Source organism: Trachypithecus francoisi, unplaced genomic scaffold, assembly GCF_009764315.1.
Source record: "Trachypithecus francoisi isolate TF-2019V2 unplaced genomic scaffold, Tfra_2.0 Lachesis_group5, whole genome shotgun sequence".
In the NCBI taxonomy this organism is placed as follows: Eukaryota; Metazoa; Chordata; class Mammalia; order Primates; family Cercopithecidae; genus Trachypithecus; species Trachypithecus francoisi.
In genome coordinates, this window is record NW_022681470.1 from 120073719 (window position 1) to 120096417 (window position 22699).

At 42.1% G+C, this 22699-nt stretch overlaps 1 long non-coding RNA gene across 2 annotated transcripts in view; it reads right to left on the minus strand.

The window, feature by feature from the left end:
- The window catches only part of LOC117074871, a 37838-nt gene extending 36866 nt beyond the window's left edge, over positions 1-972 (minus strand). For both annotated transcript variants that reach the window (XR_004433742.1, XR_004433741.1), the window contains exon 1: positions 887-972. This is a non-coding gene — a long non-coding RNA (uncharacterized LOC117074871). The remainder of the gene's footprint in view (positions 1-886) is intronic.
- Positions 973-22699: the final 21727 nt, after the last annotated feature.

The following is a 22699-nucleotide window of genomic DNA, read 5'->3' on the forward strand; positions in this document are numbered from 1 at the left end:
TGTCCCTTTTTTCCAGGCCAAACCATTATATACTTTATGTGTGCTGATTGATGTTTTTGCCTGTAACTTCTGTCTGTCTAAAATGTATAAAGCCAAGCTATAACTCAGACACCCTGGGCATATGTTCTCAGAACCTCCTGAGGCTATGTCATGGGCCATGGTCCTTAAATCTTGGCAAAATAAACTTCTAAGTTCATTGAGGAAAAACAAACAAGACAGGAGGTGTTTTTGTTGTTGTAAAAAAAAAAGAATAGAGACATTAATTCAGCATTACTATGCACCAAAAAGATTACACAAACATTCATTTTATCTTTAAGTAGCCCTGCAAATTGTTATTTTTCTCTTTATAGATGAAGACACTGAAGGACAGAATTGTTAACTTGCCCAAGGTTAACTAATAAAATGGCAGCACTAATAACTAATAAAATGGCAGCACTAAGACCCAAACTCGGGTCCTCCCCAACTTTCTTTTTAGCTAAGTAACAACTAACTCCACAAGAACGTTGGGTAGAATGAAACACTTCCACATCCCCTTGTGTGACCCATGGTTGGCCCCCTGCTCTTTGGTGCAGTCTCCGACTACTTCCTCCTAATTCCAACCCCACCTGCTATTTGAGGGTACATTTGTTTCCTGTCAGTCAATGAGCAGGACATGGAAGCTATCTCATTTAGCACTTAGCGATTCAGTATTTTGTAACAAATGCAAGCTCTGTTGGGTTTTCCTCAGGCTCCAACTCTGCAACCACTTTGTCAGGTCTCCCATCAAGCACAGGATGCAGAATGGAAAAACCGCTTCTCCGTGAGAAGCTAAGTCTCAAGGCCAGAATCATTTCCATGGATGACATCAACAGCTGCAGCTCCGCAGCCTGAATCAGGGATGACTTACAAATGAGGGCAGGCTATTTGCAGCTCTCCAATTCCACCATTCTCCATGATTCTCTCCTCTGGGATCAGTAGGCCAAGCTTAAGCCCTGGAGAGAAATGACAAAATGAGTCTGGATGCCTGGGAGAGACCTTGAGGCCAACCTGAAAATGGCCTCCTATTTTCTTTTTATTTATCCCAGAAAGACATCAAGAGAAATACACTGCTCTTCCGAACCCCAGATTCCCAGAAGAGACCAAAAAAACACACGAGTAACCATTGCTTAAAAATCAGTTTTGAAATAGTGGCTCCACAAAATATTGAACACGCAATTTTATATTTCTTGATAAGTTGAGGTCAGAAAGTGTCACCATAATTGGTATATTGTATTTGCATCCCTAGAGTCTAAATGTGTGGGAATGGGGGTAGGGGAATTAAGAACTCTTGTTTCTGTAGCTTGGTTTGCTAGCAGCTCGTTTATGCTTGATGACCAGACCCGTCCACATATGCATGTAATGTTGTGCCTCACTAATGCTTCCTGACATGCTGTTGATTTAAGACTAAAATCCCTCACAATAGAGAATTTCACTGCTCTCCAAAGGTTCAAAAATAATGATGTGTTGAGGATAAGGATGCACAGTGCATTTTATTCTTCTTTCTCCAACAGAGAATTGGGGCGGGGGGTGGGGGAAGTTATTTAAAGGCAAAGATAAGAAAAAGGCACTTTCATACAATTACAATTTCAAAGGACTTGCCAAGAAAATATTTTCAGCTGCCAAGTCAGCAATTTTCCAAAGATTTCCTAACAGAGAAAGAAAGATTAATGGAAAAGAAATTATCAGGGGAAATTTAACTATAGTTTAAAGACCAGCAGGTGATACACAGCACAGTATTACTTTTTTATTCATTATTTGCCCCAGAGACACCCCCTAAAAATCTAACCAAACTGACAGACAGCAGCCCCACTCTGACCTTATAAATACCAAATCTGCACTAATAATCTCAGTCTGCGCTTCTGTGCTTTGCCCCACCACATCCAGTACTGGTCTTCAAAGCACACGGCAGCACCCTCACTGATTTGCAGATAAGGTAGTCTGGAGCTTCAGGAAACAAAAACCTTCCCAGGAACACAGGAAAGCCCTGTGAGGAGAAAAACACCTAAAGCCCTCCCCTCTTTCACTCTCACCCTACTCCTGAACCCTCATCCCCCACCCTCAATCCTCCATCACTAGCTAAATTCCTCTCTGACCTCCACCAAATGGATCCTTCGGTAAATCCAAACAATGGGAAACGGTGACCAGGTTTGAGCCATTGTTTTAGTGTGATTCCTAAATTTTCCTTGGAGATTTTAATTTCTGGACTTAAGATTTATACCTCAGGGTGATTTGGTAAACTTTTTTTTCTTTTTTTTTCTTTTTTTTTTTTTTGGAGACAAGAGTCTCACTCTGTCGCCCAAGCTGGAGTGCAGTGGTACAATCCCGGCTCACTGCAACCTCCACCTCCTGGGTTCAAGTGATCCTCCTGCCTCAGCCTCCCAAGTAGCTGGGACTACAGGCACCTGCCACCATGCCTGACTCATTTTTTGTATTTTTAGTAGAGACAGGGTTTCACCACGTAGCCCAGGCTGGTCTCGAATTCCTGAGCTCTGACAATCCACCCACTTCAGCCTCCCAAAGTGCTGGGATTATAGGCATGAACCACAGCGCCTGGCCATGGTAAACATTTTTTATAGCAAAATGTGCAAGAATCTTGGCAAATTGCCATGGGAAATATAGGAGTTCTATTCCTGAGCTTATTAACTTTCAATTTACTCTACAGTAGCTTATCCAGCTTGTGTGTTATTTATATTTTAATTCTCCTCTCTCTTGCTGTTTACCTTTTTAGTCATTTCAATGTCTTCAAAACTTTCACAAGAGCATGGCAAAGAACATATTTCACCATTTTATAGTACGGAGAGAAATTTTAAATCCTAACTACTTCATCAGTTTGATACTATATATGGTGAGAAAAAAGTATAAGTCACAGCTACAATTAAAATTGGAAAATTTTATATTTTATTTATTTTGCTATTAACCTTTCAAACATTATTTGTGAGGAGTCTACAATATGTAAAATATTGTGGAAAAAAATTACATGATAGAAGGGAAAAAAGAAAAACATACATGGCTTGCAGATTGATAATCACATCTTATATTTGTTTAGTAGAATTTGCAAAGTGTTACTATTTATTCTTTCATGTATACTGAATGATATATGATTTATATATTAACATATATTATTTATTATTATATTATTTAGTCCTTCAATAATATATATTGAATGTCTACTATGTATCAGACTCTGAGATAGGTTCTGTATATACCTTAAATTGCTCACTAGCAGAAATTTTAGTCTCATTATTTTCAAGAAAAGGTCCACCACCACAGGGCACAGTGGCTCACGCCTGTAATTCCAGCACTTTGGGAGGCTGAGGTGGGCAGACCTTGAGGTTAGGAGATCAAGACCATCCTGGCTAACATGGTGAAACCCCATCTCTGCTAAAAATACAAAAAAATTAGCCAGGCATGGTGGCAGTCTCCTGTAGACCCAGCGACTTGGGAGGCTGAGGCAGGAGAATCGCTTGAACCTGGGAGGCAGAGGCTGCAGTGAGCTATTGCACCATTGCACTCCAGCCTGGGTAACAAAGCAAGACTCCATCTCAAAAAAAAAAAAAAAAAAGAAAAGAAAAGAAAATGTCCACTACTTCATAGCTACCATTTTACTAAGTACTTAGTATATGCTGGTACAATATTAGGTACTTTACTAACAATAAAGACAGCCAAAATTCATTGAGCTCATCAGATGCCAGGTTTTGCATTAAAAGACAATTCTCAAAGGTTCTTTTACATTCTTACACATCTTGTAAACAGAGGCCCCCTCACTGTTTATGTTCTGGGCTGTTTTTTCTGATGTTTGTAGAGCTACAAGCATTGAGAGATGGAGATATCTTCTTCCCAATCAAATAAAAAGGTTTACTTACTGCCCATTATTTTAAAATGGGGTTCCCATCAATCAACGAATGGATGAAGAAAGTCTGGTATATATATACCATGAAATACTACTCAGTCATAAAAAGGAATGAAATAATGGCATTTGTAAGCAAACTGGAGGGAATTGGAAACCACTATTCTAAGTGAAGTAATTCAGAAATGGAAAACCAAACATCGTACATTCACACTCATAACTGGGAGCTAAGCTATGAGGATGCAAATGCATAAGAATAATACAATGGACTTTGGGGACTCAGGGGAAATGGTGGGATAGTGGTAAGGGATAAAATACTACACACTGGGTGCAGTGTACATTACTTGGGTGATGGGTGCACCAAAATCTCAGAAATCACCACTAAAGAACTTATTCATGTAACCAAACACCATTTGTTCCCCAAAAACCTATTGAAATAAAAGACAAATTTATGAAAAGAAAAGAAAGAAAGAAAGAAGAAAGAAAGAAGAAAGAAAGAAGAAAGAGAGAGAGAAAGAAGGAAGGAAGAAGAAAGAAAGAAAGAAAAGAAGAAAGAAAGAAAGAAAGAAAGAAAGAAAAAGAAAGAAAGAAAAGAAGAAAGAAAGAAAGAAAGAAAGAAGAAAGAAAGAAAGAAAGAAAGAAAGAAAGAAAGAAAGAAAGAAGAAAGAAAGAATACATTGGGCATAAAAAAGTAAAAATAAAAAAAAAATGGGGCTCCCTGAAGTCAGACTTTCTCTCTGTAACATTACCCCACTGCATGTGCAGGCATCATCTGGCCCTCCTAGCTTTGCCTTCTGGGAAGTACAGCTCAAGTGACCAGCATAATTTCTGATCCTCTGGCTACCACTGTGGTTGTGAATAATGAAGTCGTTTGTCTCTGACCCAGGAGTCTTGTGTCTTTTGGCAGCATCCATGGACATGTAGCAGGCTAACTTGTTAGCTTACAAGTAGGGTAAAACCTCAGATCCTTCTTAGTTATTGACACTGCTAAGAATTTTACATATGGATTTCCTTGAATTTTCTCAGCAACCTGTTCATATTATTCCTATTTTATAATAAAGATTCTAGGCTTAGATATGTTAAAGAACCTGCTAAAGGTCACATAGCTGTCTTCTCCCTCTGATTTCCCAATATTTTTTGTTCATAGTGAATGCCCTGATTCCAGCCCAAGTTGAAAGAGTCTAAAGGTATGAGGGTGAGAAATCCTTCTGAGAATCCTCAGAAGTATTTGGAAACAAATGAAAACATATCCCATGCTCATGGATGGGTAAAATCAATATTGTGAAAATGACCATACCGCCAAAAGCAATCTACACATTCAATGCAATTTCCATCAAAATACCATCATCATTCTCCACAGAACTAGGAAAGCTGATCCTAAAATTCATGTGGAATCAAAAAAACAAACAAACAAACAAAAACCCTGATAGCCAAAACAAGACTAAGCAAAAAAAAAAGCAAATTCTGGAAGCATCACATTACCGGACTTCAAACTATACTACAAGGCTGTAATTACTGAAACAGTGTGGTACTGGTGTAAAAATAGGCACGTAGACCCATGGAACAGAATAAAGAATCCACAAATAAAGCCAAATACTTACAGCCAACTGATCTTCAACAAAGCAAACAAAAACATAAAGTGGGGAAAGGACACCATATCCAACAAATGGTGCTGGGATAATTAGCAAGCTACATGTAGAAGAAGGAAGCTGGATCTTCATCTCGCACCTTATACAAAAATAAACACAAGATAGATCAGAAACTGAAGTCTAAGATCCAAAACCATAAAAATTCTAGAAGATAAGATCCAAAAAACTCTTCTAGATATTGATTTAGGCAAAGAGTTCATGACCAAGAACCCAAAAGTAATGCAACAAAAACAAAGATAAACAGATGGGACTTAATTAAATTAAAAAGCTTCTGCACAGCAAAAGAAATAATCAGCAGAGTGGGAGAAAATATTCACAAACTATGCATCTTACAAAGCACTAATATTAGAATCTACAAGAAACTCAAACAAATCAGCAAGAAAAAAGCAAGTAAACCCAACAATTGGGCAAAGGACATGAATAGACAATTCTCAAAAGAAGATATACAAATGGCCAACAAACATATGAAAAAATGCTCAACATTACTAATGATCATGGAAATGCAAATCAAAACCACAATGAGATACCACTTTACTCCTGCAAGAATGGCCATAATTTAAAAATCAAAGAAATAACAGATTTTGGAGTGGTTGTGGTGAAAAGGGAACACATTTACTCTGCTGGTGGGAATGTAAACTACTACAACCACTACGGAAAACAGTATGGAGATTTCCTAAAGAACTAAAAGTAGAACTAGCATTTGATCCAGCAATTCCACCACTGGATATATACCCAGAGGAAAAGCAGCATTATATGAAAAAGACACTTGCACATGCACGTTTATAGCAGCACAATTTGCAATTGCAAAAATATGGAACTCGCCTAAGTGCCTATCAACCAACAAGCAGATGAAGAAAATGCAATATATATATATATATAAATGTGTATATATGTATATGTGTATATGTATATATACACACATATATGTATGTATATGTATGTATATATATGTATATGTATGTGTATATATATGGAATACCACTCAGCCATAAAAAAGAATGAAATTATGGCATTCACAGCAACCTGGACGGAGTTAGAGACCATTATTCTTTTTCATGCAACCAAACACCACCCGTTACCCCAACACTACTGAAATAAAAATATAAATAAGAAAAGAAATGCCTCTGAGATAATACACTGACTAAAGTGCAGAAGCCAGTAGGCCTGGAAGGGAAGCAATGGGACTTTTTCCAGTGAAATGAGTTGTTTTGGTTCTGAAGGCCAAATCAAGCTTTGCACTCGACTAAAGTACTGAGGCAGAGGGAGGTAGGAGAGAGTCATATTTTGGAAAGTGATTCTATTGAAAGAGATGTAATAGGAAAAGGATCAGACCAGGCTTGAAAGAAAGGAGGGGAACCAAAGTCAGAGGAAGGAGAGACAGAGGCATAGATAGAATCAGGGAGGCTATGATTGCAGCTCACACATTAGCTTCACCTTTCAAGCTCACCCAAAAACAAAATTCACCCATCAGAGCTCAGAGTAAGGTGGCCTATCAAATGCTCCCAGATATGTCTCATACTGAGAACGTGCTCTGGAAATAAACTAAGCCTATCAGTTGTCAAATTTGTTAGCCTAGAGTTGCTTTCCCATTTGAATCAGAGAGGTGACAGAGACCACATGGATGAGCTTCTTACTATCCTCTCAAACACAGGTGTACTGGCCAAGAGAACAAGGGTTTGAACACTTCTAATGCTAAAAAGCATTGTGTGCAATGAGAGGAACCCTGTTCTCATGAGAGAAAACAGAAAGTGGGTCCCTAAAGATTTAGACTTCTGCCCCTAGAAGACAGTTTGACAGTCAGACAGGCAGAATGGGTTATCAGCATAGTTTTCAGTAGGGAAACAGGGCATGCCATTCAATCGAATTATTTTCCTCAGATATGATGGCCTAGCATGTCCAAAACTTGGATTGCACTCAGGGGTAAGCCAGAATCCTGAATACCATATTTAGAATGATTTAACATTGGGGAGAAAAAGGGGGGTGGGCAGTGTGGGGAGCGTTATGTAGCATCAGAAGTCACAGACTGCCAGTCTGCATCTGCCCAGATCCATGGACACTCTTGCTTTCTACATGTTAGACTTTTGTTGTGATCCTTTGGGAAAAACTCACAAGTGCTATTCATAGCCTTTGATCTTATATATACATATCGTGGCAAAATAGAAGTTATAATTAGGAAGCAGAGTTCAAGAGGTAAAGGTCAGACAATGCACTAAAATACTGCTTAATACACACAGCACTGTGGAAAAGTGCTGATACTGGAGAAATGACTATTGATTCAATCCTGGGCTTCAAACCCCTGCTAATGCCATAAAATTTAATGGATTACAAAGGGAACAGACACAACACAAGGAAAACTACGGGAAGCACAACTTCAGCGATTTTCTTAATTAAGGCAAGTTCAGAAAATATACACTGATTTTTCTTATTAAGCCAATCCTTTAAAGATCAGAGCAAAATGGCATCTTTATTTATACTTACCTAATGCAGCTTTCTATCCCCTCTTCTTGAGGAGAATTTACTATTCACATAAGGAATAGCCTTGGAGATTTCAGGGCCTTTCCTTTATGGCCAGCAGCATTTGGGCTTTGAAAAGTTCAAGCCAAATGTCCCCACAGGCCTCCATCACACTCCCTGCCCTGTGCTATCAATGTGTCCAACAGCAGCAGTGGAGGGCCAGCAGTGGGGTCACCTCCAGCCTATTGTCATTCTCTGTGATTACACAAGGCCTTAAGAAGGACAATCAAGGGCAGATCTTGTTCTCTTTGTGCTTTGCTTAGAGAGGAGAATGATTGTAAATGGTCTTCACAACTCCTCTCAGAATACGGCAGAAGGACCATGCCACTCCGTGATGGCAGTGTGTTGAATTGCCTCCCTTGCTTTCATCCTCCACACAGCTGCCAGGGTGATCTAACTGAAACAAGCCTCAACTGTGACTTCACCTTACAAACAAACGTTCTACTGAAAGGACCACAGAGCGGTCAATCAATGCACAGCCTAGAGTACCAGGCTCAGGAAAAAGACGTATCAGGGGAGACAAGGTACAGCCAAGACCAGGCCACAGGAATGGTCTGCTTAGAACTTTGCTCTAGACACCACCACCTCTGGCAGTGCTACAGCTCACCACCATGTTCACACTCCTCTCTTCTCTCCCTCAGAACTTAAGGTCCCAGGCCACAGCATCCATCTGGCAGAGACAGGTCACACGCCTGTCCCCAACCTGCCTGATAGCTGTAGGAGGGGACATCTATCCTTATAGGAAAGAATGCCTATAGGAAAGAATATCCACTTCCATGAACAGGAAGCATATGCAGATGCCAAGCAGCCACAAACGCAAAACTCTTCAATACATCTTCATTGCCTGCAGCATAAAGTCCAAGCCTTTTAACCTGTCATAATTGTAGGGTGAGGATGCCTCCCAGTTTTCCTGAGCGGGTCCTAGTTTTCCGGTATTTGCCCTAGGATAATTATTAGTGAGACTGCTTTCACTCTCCAAAGTGTCTTGGCTGGGTGTGGTGGCTCACGCCTGTAATCTCAGCACTTGGCAGGCCAAGGCCAAGGCAGGAGGATCACTTGAGGCCAGGAGTTCAGGACCAGCCTGGCCAACATGGAAAAACCCTGTCTCTATATTAAAAATCCAAAAAGAGGCCGGCGCGGTGGCTCAAGCCTGTAATCCCAGCACTTTGGGAGGCCGAGACGGGCGGATCATGAGGTCAGGAGATCGAGACCATCCTGGCTAACACGGTGAAACCCCGTCTCTACTAAAAATACAAAAACTAGCCGGGCGAGGTGGCGACGCCTGTAGTCCCAGCTACTCGGGAGGCTGAGGCAGGAGAATGGCGTAAACCCGGGAGGCAGAGCTTGCAGTGAGCTGAGATCTGGCCACTGCACTCCAGTCCGGGCGACAGAGCGAGACTCCGCCTCAAAAAAAAAAAAAATAAAAAATAAAAATAAAAATCCAAAAAGAAAAACAAAAAATAGCCAGGCATGGTGGCACAGGCTTATAGTCCCACCTGCTCAGGAGGCTGAGGCAGAAGAATTGCTTGAACCTGGGAGGCAGAGGTTGCAGTGAGCCAAGGTCAAGCCACTGCATTCTAGCCTGGGTGACAGAGAAAGACTCCATCTCAAAATAAAGAACATCTGGGTTTAGAAAAATGGTACAGTCACCCTACCTTTAACACTCTTCATGATAAGTCACCTGGCTACATTTCCAGCCTCACTCTTCATTATTCCCTACTTCAATTTTATCCACTAGCATAACAAAAATGCTTATGGTTCCTTACATTCAAAGTGTTGTTTTTACTTCCAAGTCTTTGCTCACATTTGCTCTCTGTCTGGAGTTTCCTTTACATTGTGTCCATCATTCCATTCTTTAATATCCAACTCTTCCCTGCATTAAATGGGTTGCCGAGCTATGTGCCCCTCCCCACTCATGATCTTCTGTCCATACAAATATGGATCCTTGTGCTCATCAAGTTATATTGTGATCAGCTGTTTAGAAACCTAGATGCTCCTTTACACTGTAAGTTGCTTGAGAGGAGGTGTGACATGCTTATCTTTGATCTATCAGGACCTAGCACAGTGCCGGACACATGGAAGGTAGAGCTCCCCAAAATAACTCATGAATGAATGAACCGTACAGATTTGAAATAAGAGATGAATTGGGAAAAGACCAGAGTAGGGTAGTAAGTGGAAAGAAGAAAGAGTCAAGAAAAATTATAAATGAGAATGGCTTGAGTGGTCAGCACAGGAATTTGCTTCAAAGGTGGCTAGTAGTCCATATCCCAGGTCCCAGTCATTCCACAAATCAAACTCAGTGCTCAAAGGGGTTTGCTGATGGGTGGGAGGGAGCAGGGTAGAAGATTACTGTACCCAGTTGATTTGTTAGATTTTAGAGCAAGACTCAGCCAAGATATGAACATACAGTAGACAGGTCCAGACCCTAGGGAGCTAAGCAGAATGTTGGCCTCTGCAGGGGAACTAGGGTGCAATCCAGAGACAGGCCACATGCATAGGAGGATAAAAGAATCCCAAGGCCTGGGAGACTCACGCATACCCCAGTTACTCCAAAGATAACAAGCAGCCTAGAGTAAGACTACTTAATAACGTTCCAGCTGCAATGATCAAGTCTGACTTCAGGCCCTGACCCGATGAAATCTGAGGTTAAAAAGTCACAGCACTGACCGTCTAGCAGGCTGGCAAAGGCAGAGACTGTCACCTGCAATTAATGACAACCGCAAGCAAAGCTTTAGATAAACAAGATCTATTTGGAGGGGGTGGGAGCATCCATATGCTTACCCTCTGAAGAATCCAGTGCATACGTTTTGGTCTATTAAACTACATGTTTATCTTTCTTCAAGGCAAAAGGGAACATCTGTCACTGAGCCCTTGTACTTAATTTCCATTGTGAACACTGGGCTTCATCAGACGCCGCAGTCAAATCACAGTAGAAAGCTTGCAGGGCAGGGTAGCAAGAAAAGCCCCACAGAATTGCCTTTCACAGTTCAAAATGGGCTAGCACGTGTCCCTAATTTGTGTCCTCTGTCCTGCACTTCGTTGTCTGAGCTGTGCTCTCTTGTTGTTCATTCTGCTCTCTGTTTGGTCTTCTCTGGGAGCAAACTAGCACTTTGCTCTCTCACTTGTAGCATTGGTGCTTCTTGTTGGGGAGGGACCAGAGACTGAAATGGTTAGGAGACTGCAAAAGAAACATGAAAAACTCTGTCTGTTGCTAGCTGATAGGTTTTAAAGTCACATCCAGCACTAGTCTCAGCTCTCCCATTTGCTAGCTACATGCTTTTGAATGAGCTTCATCCCAGAGCCTTTATGTAACTGACTTTGCATTGACACAGATTTTAGCACATGGTAAACATGTAGTAACTATTAGCTGCTTTATGAACTTGTGCCCAAGGTGTATCGAGTAGTATTGGCCTCTAAGACATATAGCTAGAGGGAGAACAATCCTTCCTCTACAAAGCTTTGGACTGCATGTACCTAGGTCTGTATCATCAATACTTTTTAAAATCGAACTCCAAAGCCCAGACTCTAATACTTCCAGAGTCTGGATGATAACCAGAGAACCATGATTTCATCAGTAAGTTTGCTTTAAGCCCCTGACATTTTAATAAACTTTCTATTTTCCAGGATGTTTCTTTATTATTTTGAAGCCTAACCGAAGGAAAATAGCACCTCTAAGTACCTCCCTAACTTTCAAAGCTCCCCTGTAGGAAAAATCAAAAACTCTTATTCAAAAGAGATGTTGTCTGGTTGGGCAGAACCAAGCTGTCTCACTGGCAAAATTCCATCTGCCCTGAACCATTTTTTTTTTTTTTGGCCTGTAAAATTACAGATGATTAACTTGTCCTCTAATAAATACCAGCAAGACTTTCCTATAGAAAAATGTAAACAGTTAATTTTGAACTATATTATAATTATTACAATCACCCTCATGCAAAATACAGAAATGCATGCCATGAGCCTCAATTTCTCCACTCTAAATGAAAATGGACCAGTTTGAAGACAGTCAGACTGCAATAAGCTCATGTAGGCTGGCATATTTGGCGTCTCTCTCTGAGGCCTGCCTTCCCGCCCAGGCCATCATCTCTGACTTGCCTGTCTAGGACAGCCCAGACTCCTGGTTGTCACATGTTTCTGCTGCACATGATTCACCAGCACCTTTATGAAATCAGGGTGCTCTCCTGGGTCAGGACTCTGGTGTTTGCTGAAGTTTCTATCTAGTTCTCTGGTCCTTACTTTCTGACTTTTAAAAAAATCTTTATTATGGAAAAAAAATCTAATTACACAAAAATAGAGAACAAAGTTTAATGAGTCCCTGTTCGTCCATCACACAGCTTTCACAGTTATCGTCATCTAGCTGATCCAGTCTACCTCCACCTTTTCTATTTCACTTGAAAATGTTAAAGAAAATTCCAGATTTTGTATCATTTCACTTCAATGGGTAGCTTTAGTTTTTGAACATATACAATTTGAAATATCTACCCTAGTTATGAGATGATAGGATCTTTCCATTGATGTGTTTTTGTTCAAAGTAATAAATACCACTGCTTTAATAGGCCATTACTCCATCCTGACTTTTTAAAGGTCAAATGATTCTTTGTGTTCCTGGTCATCACATACTAACTCAAATAGGTTAAACAAACATTAATCTTCAAAAAACAATCACAGAAAGAGAACCTCCCATCTGATCTACATGACATGCCCATTGGGAAATTACTAAGCATATTTCAAACTACATAGACATCTACTCCTAAAATCCTATTAGGTAATTATTCACATAAAAATTAACTATTAAAAAAAATTAGCCAATCATGGTGGTACATGTCTATAGTCCAGAGTACTCAGGAGCTAAGGCAGGCGGATCACTTGAGCCCAGGAATTTAAGGCTACAGTGATCCATGATCACACCACTGCACTCTACCCTGAGCCATAGAGTGAAACTCTGCCTGGGAAAAGAAAAAAAAAAATTAACAATTCAGGCTCTACTGTCTTTACCTACCAAGAAGTCAGATCTCCGCATTCCTCAGTGATGCACCATTAGTCCAACTTATTCTATTTATTAATACCGGATACTTTGTAACTGACAAAGCGTAAGTCTTAATCACTAGAGAATTAAAAATACATCTTGAGACTAATATATCAATGTATCCACTTTCAGGGTCATGTCTTACATAAGCAGAATAATCCAAGCAGATCTGGCTTAAAAACGTACGAACTTAAAAACTCAGTTCCAATCAGGCAGGACCCCCCGGAAGCAGCATTTGCTATGTCTTAATGTTCTAATTAACCCACGTAAAGGTAGAGTTTTATACTTCAGAAGGCACTCAGCCACTCGATATTTATTCTTTTAAATCAGTAGTGGAAGCTAAATTGGTGCTTTCTTTATCTATTTGTTTTGTATTCCCAGCACAGTAGGAGGTAAGAGTAGTTCCAAGGAGAATGGGGCAAAGCCCAGAGGCCAGCCCTCAAACTGAAGAAACACAGCAGGAAGCTATGTCTTTCCAAAGCTATGTGGTTCCGAGCCCACTCTTATGGCATCCAGCTTTTCCATTGTGGTTTTGAAATGCTGGCGTCTCCTCCTAGGTCCTCCATGAGCTCACACTCAGAACTAAGAGTTATATTTGTCTTAGTAAATTCCTATTTTCTGACACTAACATTCTTGTTATGGCTCTTCCATACTGGCATCCCCTCCAAGCTCCCTCTGCAGGAGGGAGGTCTGCAGGTCACCTTTTGTCCTGTCTCCTGTCTCCTGTCTCCTGTGGAGCAGACATCCTTTCAGCTTCATTATCCCCCTCTGGATCCAAGCAAACCAACTTCCTAAACACTGAGGGACTTAGAGGCCTTTCCCTCCTTACCTAACGTCTACCTTTTCCTCCTAAAAGTTTCTCTTGTTGGAAACCCTTCATGGGACTAAGCCAGCTTTGCAATTTAAGATGCTGAGCTGCTCAACAGGAGAGGTCAAGTGACAACAGAGTGGAGAAATCAGGAGAGCACTTGGAGAAAGAGCCAATGGACAATCTCGTCCTTAATCCCTCCATCTTCTTATGTCCTGTGATCCTTTTTTGTCACAGCTTGGGCAGTTTCCTATTACAATTACACTGCATTTCAGCATCAGACAGCTCAGCTCTTTTCCTTTTTAGGAGAAACTAGGAGACGCTGTCCTTCTACAGCCCCTGACCCAGCAGTTCCCCTGGCCTCTGGAGCTCCAGCCTACTGCCATATCAACAAGAGTTTGCAGCTGGAAGACCCCTGAAGTTCTCTAAGACTGTCTTTTCACTCACTACCAAAATAACTCCCCTTTCAGCAACACATATAAGTCATCCTGACAGCTCCAGGATTTATCTAAAGAAAAGGTTTAGTGGTGACAATCAACCTGAAAAGGGAGCTGTGGGACTGGGTTTGAAACTACATTTGCATAGCAGGTCCATGGTTTAGGAGTGGATGATATGTTCCAAGTGAGTTTTTGAGATACTACATTTTTGTAAGGATATAATCCACATAATATATGACATTGTTTTAATTGTCCTTATCAAAGGATGGGTGGTTCATGAAGATTATGAAGGTAAAAGGCCCTAAATCGTCCCTTGACTACCACCATGGTTCCAGTCCTTCCTTAGAAACTGAATATACAGAGTGAAAAGTCGTTTCTTCACTTCCCCCCCCACCCCGCACAATCTTATGGCATTTCCTCAGGGCTGAAGACTACAAGCCAGCTTGGGGTAACACCGCCATGGAGGTGCTGCTGAGCCCGCACTGTCTGAGGCGGATGCTTAGCAAGGGAAGTTCCCCACATGCACCCATGGATAGTGAAAAAACACAGGGGCTCAGATCCAGCTGCCAGATTTACTGAATCAAACCTCAAAGGCTGAGGCTCAAGCACAAGTGTCACAAGCACCCCAGGTGCTTCTGATGCATAGCCCTAGACAAGAGGCCTGGCCTCATGAGAAAAATCAGGCAATTCGAGTGGGGCTATCTAGGATCAAGCCATATCTCTACCAAGCATTATTCACATGGCTCAGAATAACCCATTAAACTCCAGGCACGTTTCTCATGAGTAAAATGAAGACAATAATAGTGCCTGCTCTGCTCTCCTCTAAGGTCATTATAAGGAGCAAATGAAATGACAGTTGTGACATGTCTGTATCCCTTCAAGCTCTGCAGCTCTGTCCAGTTGACCACTTGAGGGACTTGTACTCTCGCCATCCCAGGACCTAGAGGCCTTCCTGGTCTATGATCTCAGGAAGGCATGCATTTCCCTTTCTCACTGTTGGATCTCAGCTATTTCCATTGTATTAGTTCATTTTCATGTTGCTAATAAAGACATACCCAAAACTGGGAACAAAAAGGTTTAATTGGACTTACAGTTCCACACGGTGGGGGAGGCCTCAGAATCATGGTGGGAAGGGAAAGGCACTTCTTACATGGTGGCAGCAAAAGAAAATGAGAAAGAAGCAAAAGCAGAACCCCTGATAAACCCATCAGATCTCATAAGACTTATTCACTATCACAAAAATAGCATGGGAAAGACTGGCCCCCCCATGATCCAACTACCTACCCCAGGGTCCCTCCCACAACATGTGAGAATCCTGGGAGATACAATTCATGTTGAGATTTGGGTGAGGACATAGCCAAACCATATCACTCCGCCCCTGGCCCCTCCGAAGCTCATGTCCTTACATTTCAAAACCAATCATGCCTTCCCAGCAGTCCCCCAAAGTCTTAACTCATTTCAGCATTAACCCAAAAGTCCACAGTTCCAAGTCTTATCTGAGACAAGGCAAGTCCCTTCCACCTATGAACCTGTAAAATCAAAAGCAAGCTAGTTACTTCCTGTATACAATGAGGGTATTGGTATTGGGTAAATACAGCAGTTCCTAATGGGAGAAATTAGCCAAAACAAAGGGGTTAGAGGGCCCATGCAAGTCCGAACTTCACTGGGGCAAATTTTAAAGCTCCAAAATGATCTCCTTTGACTCCAGGTCTCATATCCAGGTCACGGTGATGTTAAAAGTTTCCTCTGGTCTTGGGCATCTCCGCCTTTGTGACTTTGCAGGGTACAGCCTCCTTCCCGGCTGCTTTCACGGTCTGGCATTGAGTGTCTGCGGCTTTTCCAGGAGCACAGTGAAAGCTGTTGGTGGATCTACCATTCTGAGCTCAGAGGACGGTAGCCCTTTTCTCACAACTCCACTAGGCAGTGCCCCAGTGGGGATTCTGTGTGGCGGCTCCCATGCTACATTTCCCTTCTGCACTGCCCTAGTGGACGTTCTCCATGAGGGCCCCGCCCCTGCAGCAAACTTTTGACTGGGTATCCAGGCATTTTCATACATCTTCTGATATCTAGGCAGAGGTTCTCAAACCTCAATTCTTGACTTCTGTGCACCTGCAGGCTCAACACCACGTGGAAGCTCTGGCTTTGTGTCATAACCTTATTCGGAGAGGCCTTGATCGCTTTTCACTCCCACCAGATATCACACTGGACCATTACATTGATGATATGCTCATTGGATCCAGTGAGCAAGCAGAGGCAAACACACTAGACTTATTGGTGAGACATTTGTGTGCCAGAGGATGGGAAATAAATCTGACTAAAATCCAGGGACCTTCTACCTCAGTAAAAGTTCTAGGGGCCCAGTGGTGTGGGGCCTGTCGACATACTCCTTCTAAGGTGAAGGATAAGTTGTGCATTTGACTCTTGAACCAAGAAAGAGGCACAATGCTGAGTGGGCCCATTAGGATTTTGGAGGCAACACATTTCTCATTTGGGTGTATTACTCAGGTCTATTTGTCAAGTGACCTGAAAGACTGCCAGTTTTGAGTGGGGTCCAGAACAGAAGAAGGCTCGGCAACAGGTCCAGGCTGCTGTGCCAACTGCTCTGCCACGTGGGCCGTAAGACCCAGCAAATCCAATGGTGCTTGAAATGTCAGTGGCAGATGGGGTTGCTGTTTGGAGCCTTTGGCAGACTCCCATAGGTGAATCACAGCGGAGGCCTCTCGGATTTTGGAACACGACCCTGTCATCTTCTGTAGATAACTACTCTCCTTTTGAGAGACAGCTCTTGGGTTGTTACTGGGCTTTGGTGGAAACAGAACGTTTGACTATGGGTCATCAAGTCACCATGTGACCTGAACTGCCTGTCATGAACTGGGAACTTTTTGACCCATCTAACCATAAAGTGGGTCATGCACAGCAGCATTCCATCATCAAATGGAAGTGGTATATATGTGATCAGTCTCGGGCAGGTCCTGAAGGCACAAGTAGGTTACATAAGGAAGTGGGTCATATGCCCATGATCTCCTCTCCTGCCACCCTGCCTTCTCTCCCCCAGCCTGCACAGATGGAATCATGGGAAGTTCCCTATGATCAGTTGACAGAGGAGGAGAAGACTAGGGTCTGGTTCACAGATGGTTCTGCACAATATGCAGGCACCGCCTGAAAGTGGACAGCTGCAGCACTACAGCCCCCTTCTAGGACATCCCTAAAGGATAGCGGTGAAGGGAAATCTTTCCAGTGGGCAGAACTCGGTTGTGCAATTTTCATGGAAGGGTAAATGGCTAGATGTGTGATTATATACTGATTCATGGGCTATGACCCAATGGTTTGACTGGATGGTCAGGGACTTGGAAGAAGCATGATTGGAAAGTTGGTGACAAAGAAATTTGGGGAAGAGGTATATGGCTGGACCTCTCTGAGTGGCCAAAATCTCTGAAGATACTTGTATGCCATGTGAGTGCATGCCACATGCACCAACGAGTGGCCTCAGCAGAGGAGGAGTTTAATAATCAAGTGCATAGGATGACCTGCTCTGTGGACACCACTCAGCCTCTTTCCCCGGTCATCACCCAATGAGCCCATGAACAAAGTGGCCATGGTGGCAGGGATGGAGGTTACACATGGACTCAGCAACATGGACTTCCACTCACAAAGGCTGACCCGGCTACAGTCACTGTTGAGTGCCCAATTTGCCAACAGCAGAGACAAACACTGAGCCCTCAACATAGCACCATTCCCTGGGGGTGATCAGCCAGCTACTTGGTGGCAGGTTGATTATGTTAGACCTCTTCCATCATGGAAAGGGCAGAGGTTTGTCCTCACTGGAGTAGACACTTACTCTGGATATGGGTTTGCCTATCCTGCATGCAGTGCTTCTGCCAAGACTACCATCTGTGGACTCATGGAATGCCTTATTCACTGTCATGGTATTCCACACAGCAGTGCCTCTGACCAAGGCACTCACTCTGTGGCTAAAGAAGTGTGGCAGTGGACTCATGCTCATGGAATTCACTGCTCTTACCATGTTCCCCATCATTCTGAAGCAGCTGGATTCATAGAACAGTGGAATGGCCTTTTGAAGTCACAATTACAATGCCTACTAGGTGACAATACTTTGCAGGGCTGGGGCAAAGTTCTCCAGAAGGTCATGCATGCTCTGAATCATCATCCAGTATATGGTACTGTTTCTCCCATTGCCAAGATTCACAGGTCCAGAAATCAAAGGGTGGAAGTGGGAAGCAGCACCACTCACTATCATCCCTAGTGATCATCTAGCAAAATTTTTGCTTCCTGCTCCCGTGATCTTACATTCTGCTGGCCGAGAGGTCTTAGTTCCAGAGGGAGGAACGCTGCCACCAGGAGACACAACATCGATTCCACTAAATTGGAAGTTAAGATTGCCACCTGGACACTTTGGGCCCCTCCTACCTTTAAGTCAACAGGCTAAGAAGGGAGTTACAGTGTTGGCTGGGGTGAGTGACCCAGACTGTCAAGATGAAATCAGTCTACTCCACAACAGAGGTAAGGAAAAGTATGCATGGAATACAGGGGATCCATTAGGGAGTCCCTTAGTATTACTATGCCCTGAGATTAAAGTCAATGGGAAACTACAACAACCCTATTCAGGCAGGACTATAAATGGCCCAGATCCCTCAGGAATGAAGGTTTGGGTCACTCCACCAGGACAAAAACCACAACCTGCTGAGGTGCTTACTGAAGGCAAAGGGAATACAGAATGGGTAGTAGAAGAAGGTAGTTATCAATACCAGCTACGACCATGTGACCAGCTGCAGAAATGAGGACTGTAATTGTCATGACTATTTCCCCCTTCTTTTGCTAAAAAGATGTTTGTGCATGTATATATACACTTGTACTAAGAAAAAAATCTTTATTTCCTATTCTTTTATCATGTGACATAAGATTTATTAACTTCAATCAGCACGTAAGTATTGTTAACTTTGTGTAATAGTATTTGGGTTGGGGATTGGTGTGTTTCCAGTTGTACAAAGGATAGCTGTATTATATTAGGCATAATTATGACCTTATTATTGTCTTTATTTGAAGTTTATGTATGACCTCAGGAGATGCGTATAGGTTCAAGTCGACAAGGGATGGACTTGTGATGGTCAACTTGATTGGACTGAAGGATACAAAGTATTGATCCTGGGTGTGTCCATGAGGGTATTGCCAAAGGAGATTAACATTTGAGTCAGTGGGCTGGGAACGGCAGATCCACCCTTAATCTGGTGAGCACAATCTAATCAGCTGCCAGCAAATATAAAGCAGGCAGAAAAACAGGAAAAGGAGAGACAGACCCAGCCTCCCAGCCTGCATCTTCTCCTGTGCTAGATCCTTCCTGCCCTTAAACATCAGACTCCAAGTTCTTCAGTTTTGGGACTTGGACTGGCCCTCCTTGCTCCTCAGCTTGCAGATAGCCTATTGTGGGACCTTGTGATCCTGTGAGTTAATACTTAATAAACTCCCCTGTGTGTGTGTGTGTGTGTGTGTGTGTATGTGTGTATATATATACACACACACAATATGTGTGTATATATGTGTGTGTATACACACATACACACACAAAGTATCTCCTATTAGTTCTGTCCCTGTAGAAAACCCTGACTAATACATCCATTGCAAGGAAAAGACATTCAATTGACCTCAAAAGATGAGTTTGTTTGTAAGCACAGATGTGGAGCAGAGCAGAACTAGAACTGGACTTGGAACCAGGAAGCCATCAGAAACTAAGGCAATTCTAGTGATCATCAATTATCTCTAGTACTTTCCTCTTGGTAATATAGTCTCTGGCAGGAAATCTTTGCCAGCTCCTGCTTGTCCTCTCTTCATAACCCCACATGAACCCTCATCAACCTCATGGAGCTAACTCTACCTCTAAGAGCCTCTATGCATACTTTCAGCTTCAGCTACAGTCACCGACTATCTAATATTCTCAATATTTTTCATTTCAAACACCTGAAAGAAGAAATACAACTGGCATGGCAACCTCTATCTAATGTCAAGTCAATAATCTAGTAAGTCACTAGCCAGTCGTGCATCAAGTGCTCATCTCTGTCCAAATAATAGTTACAAAGTAGGCGGGGATGGGAGGAAAACAGAATGGCCCTGGCAGCACAGGAAAGTCTGCTCAGCAATGGCTATGCACAGATCTGTTTCACTGAGGAAGGACAGAGGGCCAGCAGCTTCCATGATTGACATCTCTAATGTAATGCTTTAGTTCTTTTGTCCTCAGGTACAAAGCAATGAGACAAAATGTTCATTTTGGCTGTAATAAAATAATAAGATTACTTTCCTAGAGTGTGAGGTTATAAAAGATTATAAACTATACCCAGGTCAGCAATTTCAGCCACAGTTAGAACCCAGCTTTGAATTGCCTGGGCTTATTTAGAGTTCTTGAGCTCGAGATATCAATATTCAGTCACTTCTGCTGCCTCTTGTGCCTCCTGGAACCCAATGCTCCGTTGCTGGTTCCTTTGTTTACCCCCGCCCTCTGTACTTCCCAAATGCAAGGAAAATCCTTCCTAAACTTCCCAAGCTGTTGGGGATTGTTAGTCATGATCCACAAAGCTCACTCAAGGATAAATACTGAATTCAAGTTTTCCTGGTTGTCTGAAGAATGTGCTTCTCGTGGTGGCTCATGCCTGTAATCCTAGCTCTTTGGGAGGCCACAGCAGGAGGACCACTTGAGGTCAGGAGTTCTAAACCAGCCTGGCCAACATGATGAAACCCTGCCTCTAGTAAAAATACAAAAAAATTAGCCAGGCGTGGTGGCGGGCACCTGTAATCCCAGCTACTTGGGAGGCTGAGACAGGAGAATTGCTTGAACCCAGGAGGCAGAGGTTGCAGTGAGCCAAGATCATGCCACTGCCCTCCAGCCTGTGGGACAGAGTGAGATTCAGTCTCAAAAAAAAAAAAAAAAAGTGCTTCCACAATCTCCAGTTTCTGTAAGTATCCTTCCCTTTCCCAAGCTTGGAAATAACTAAAGGCTCAGGTAACAATCCCAATATAATGCTATTTTCCAGGCCACAGTGAACCCTCATCAGTATTATACTGAAAAAAAAAGAAAAAGAAAAAGCCTTTATCCATCATACTTTCACCTCCAGCTTGCCTCCTGTCCCCAAAACCCCAGTCTCCCGCAAGCTACTGTGGACTCCTGTTTGCTGGTCTATTGTCCCAACTATTGCTATTCTTTACTCTGCCACATGGTGGCACTGTTCTCCGACAGCTTCTCCCCTACACCTGGTTTAAAAGATGATGATGTCAGGGTTGTGAGAGTTTCTCCCTCAGTCTGGTGTTGGAATGAATATTGCTCTGTATCAAACTTCTAAATGCAGGTTTTTCTCTCTGTTTTTATGGCCCTTCTTTTAAGGATCTGGATAAAGGAATGTTTGAGCCTCATCTGCCTTCACTGAACTTAAAAGAGCACCCTCTCCCTCTGAACGTGAACCAGGACCTAAAGACAAGATCCAGGCTCCCTGACTCTCCTAACTTAAATTCAGTTCCCTGACTCCTGCGGAAGATGTACAAGCCGATATCCTCAGGTGCATCCTTTAGTCACAGTTCAAACTAAAAACTACATCCAACTAAAAGGCTTCTGCACAGCAAAGAAACAACAGTGTGAAGATACAATCTACTGGTTGTGGGAAAATATTTGCAAGCCATACATCTGATAAGGGATTAGTATTCAAAATATATCGGAAATTCGAACAGCTTAATAGCAAAAAACAAAAAAAAATTTAAAAATGGGCAAGGGACTGTAATAGACATTTCTCAAAAGAAGACATACAAATGGCCAACAAATATATTTAAAAATACTCAACATCACTAATCATTAGGAAAATGCAAACTAAAACCACAATGAGAAATCACCTCATACCTGTCAGAATTGCTATTATCAAAACAGGCAAAAGGTAACAAGTGCTGCTGAGAATGTGGAAAAAAAGGGAACCATTGTATATACTGTTAGTGGAATGTAAACAGCCCTTATGGAAAAATGTATGGAAGTTCCTCAAAAAACTAAAATTAGAATTACCAGGTGATCCAACAATCCCACTTCTGAGTATTTACCCAAAATTGAAGTCAGTTTTTTGAAGAGGTCTCTACACTCTCAAGTTCATTGCAACACTATTTACAATAGCCAAGTTATAGAATTAACCTACGTGTCCAACAACAGGTGAATAGATAAAGCAGATGTGGTAAATACACAATGGAATACTATTTAGCCTTGTAAAAGAAGGAAATTCTGTCATTTTCAAAATATGGACGTAATTAGTGAAATAAGTCAGGCAGAGAAAAACAAAAAAAAATTTAAAAATGGGCAAGGGACTGTAATAGACATTTCTCAAAAGAAGACATACAAATGGCCAACAAATATATTTAAAAATA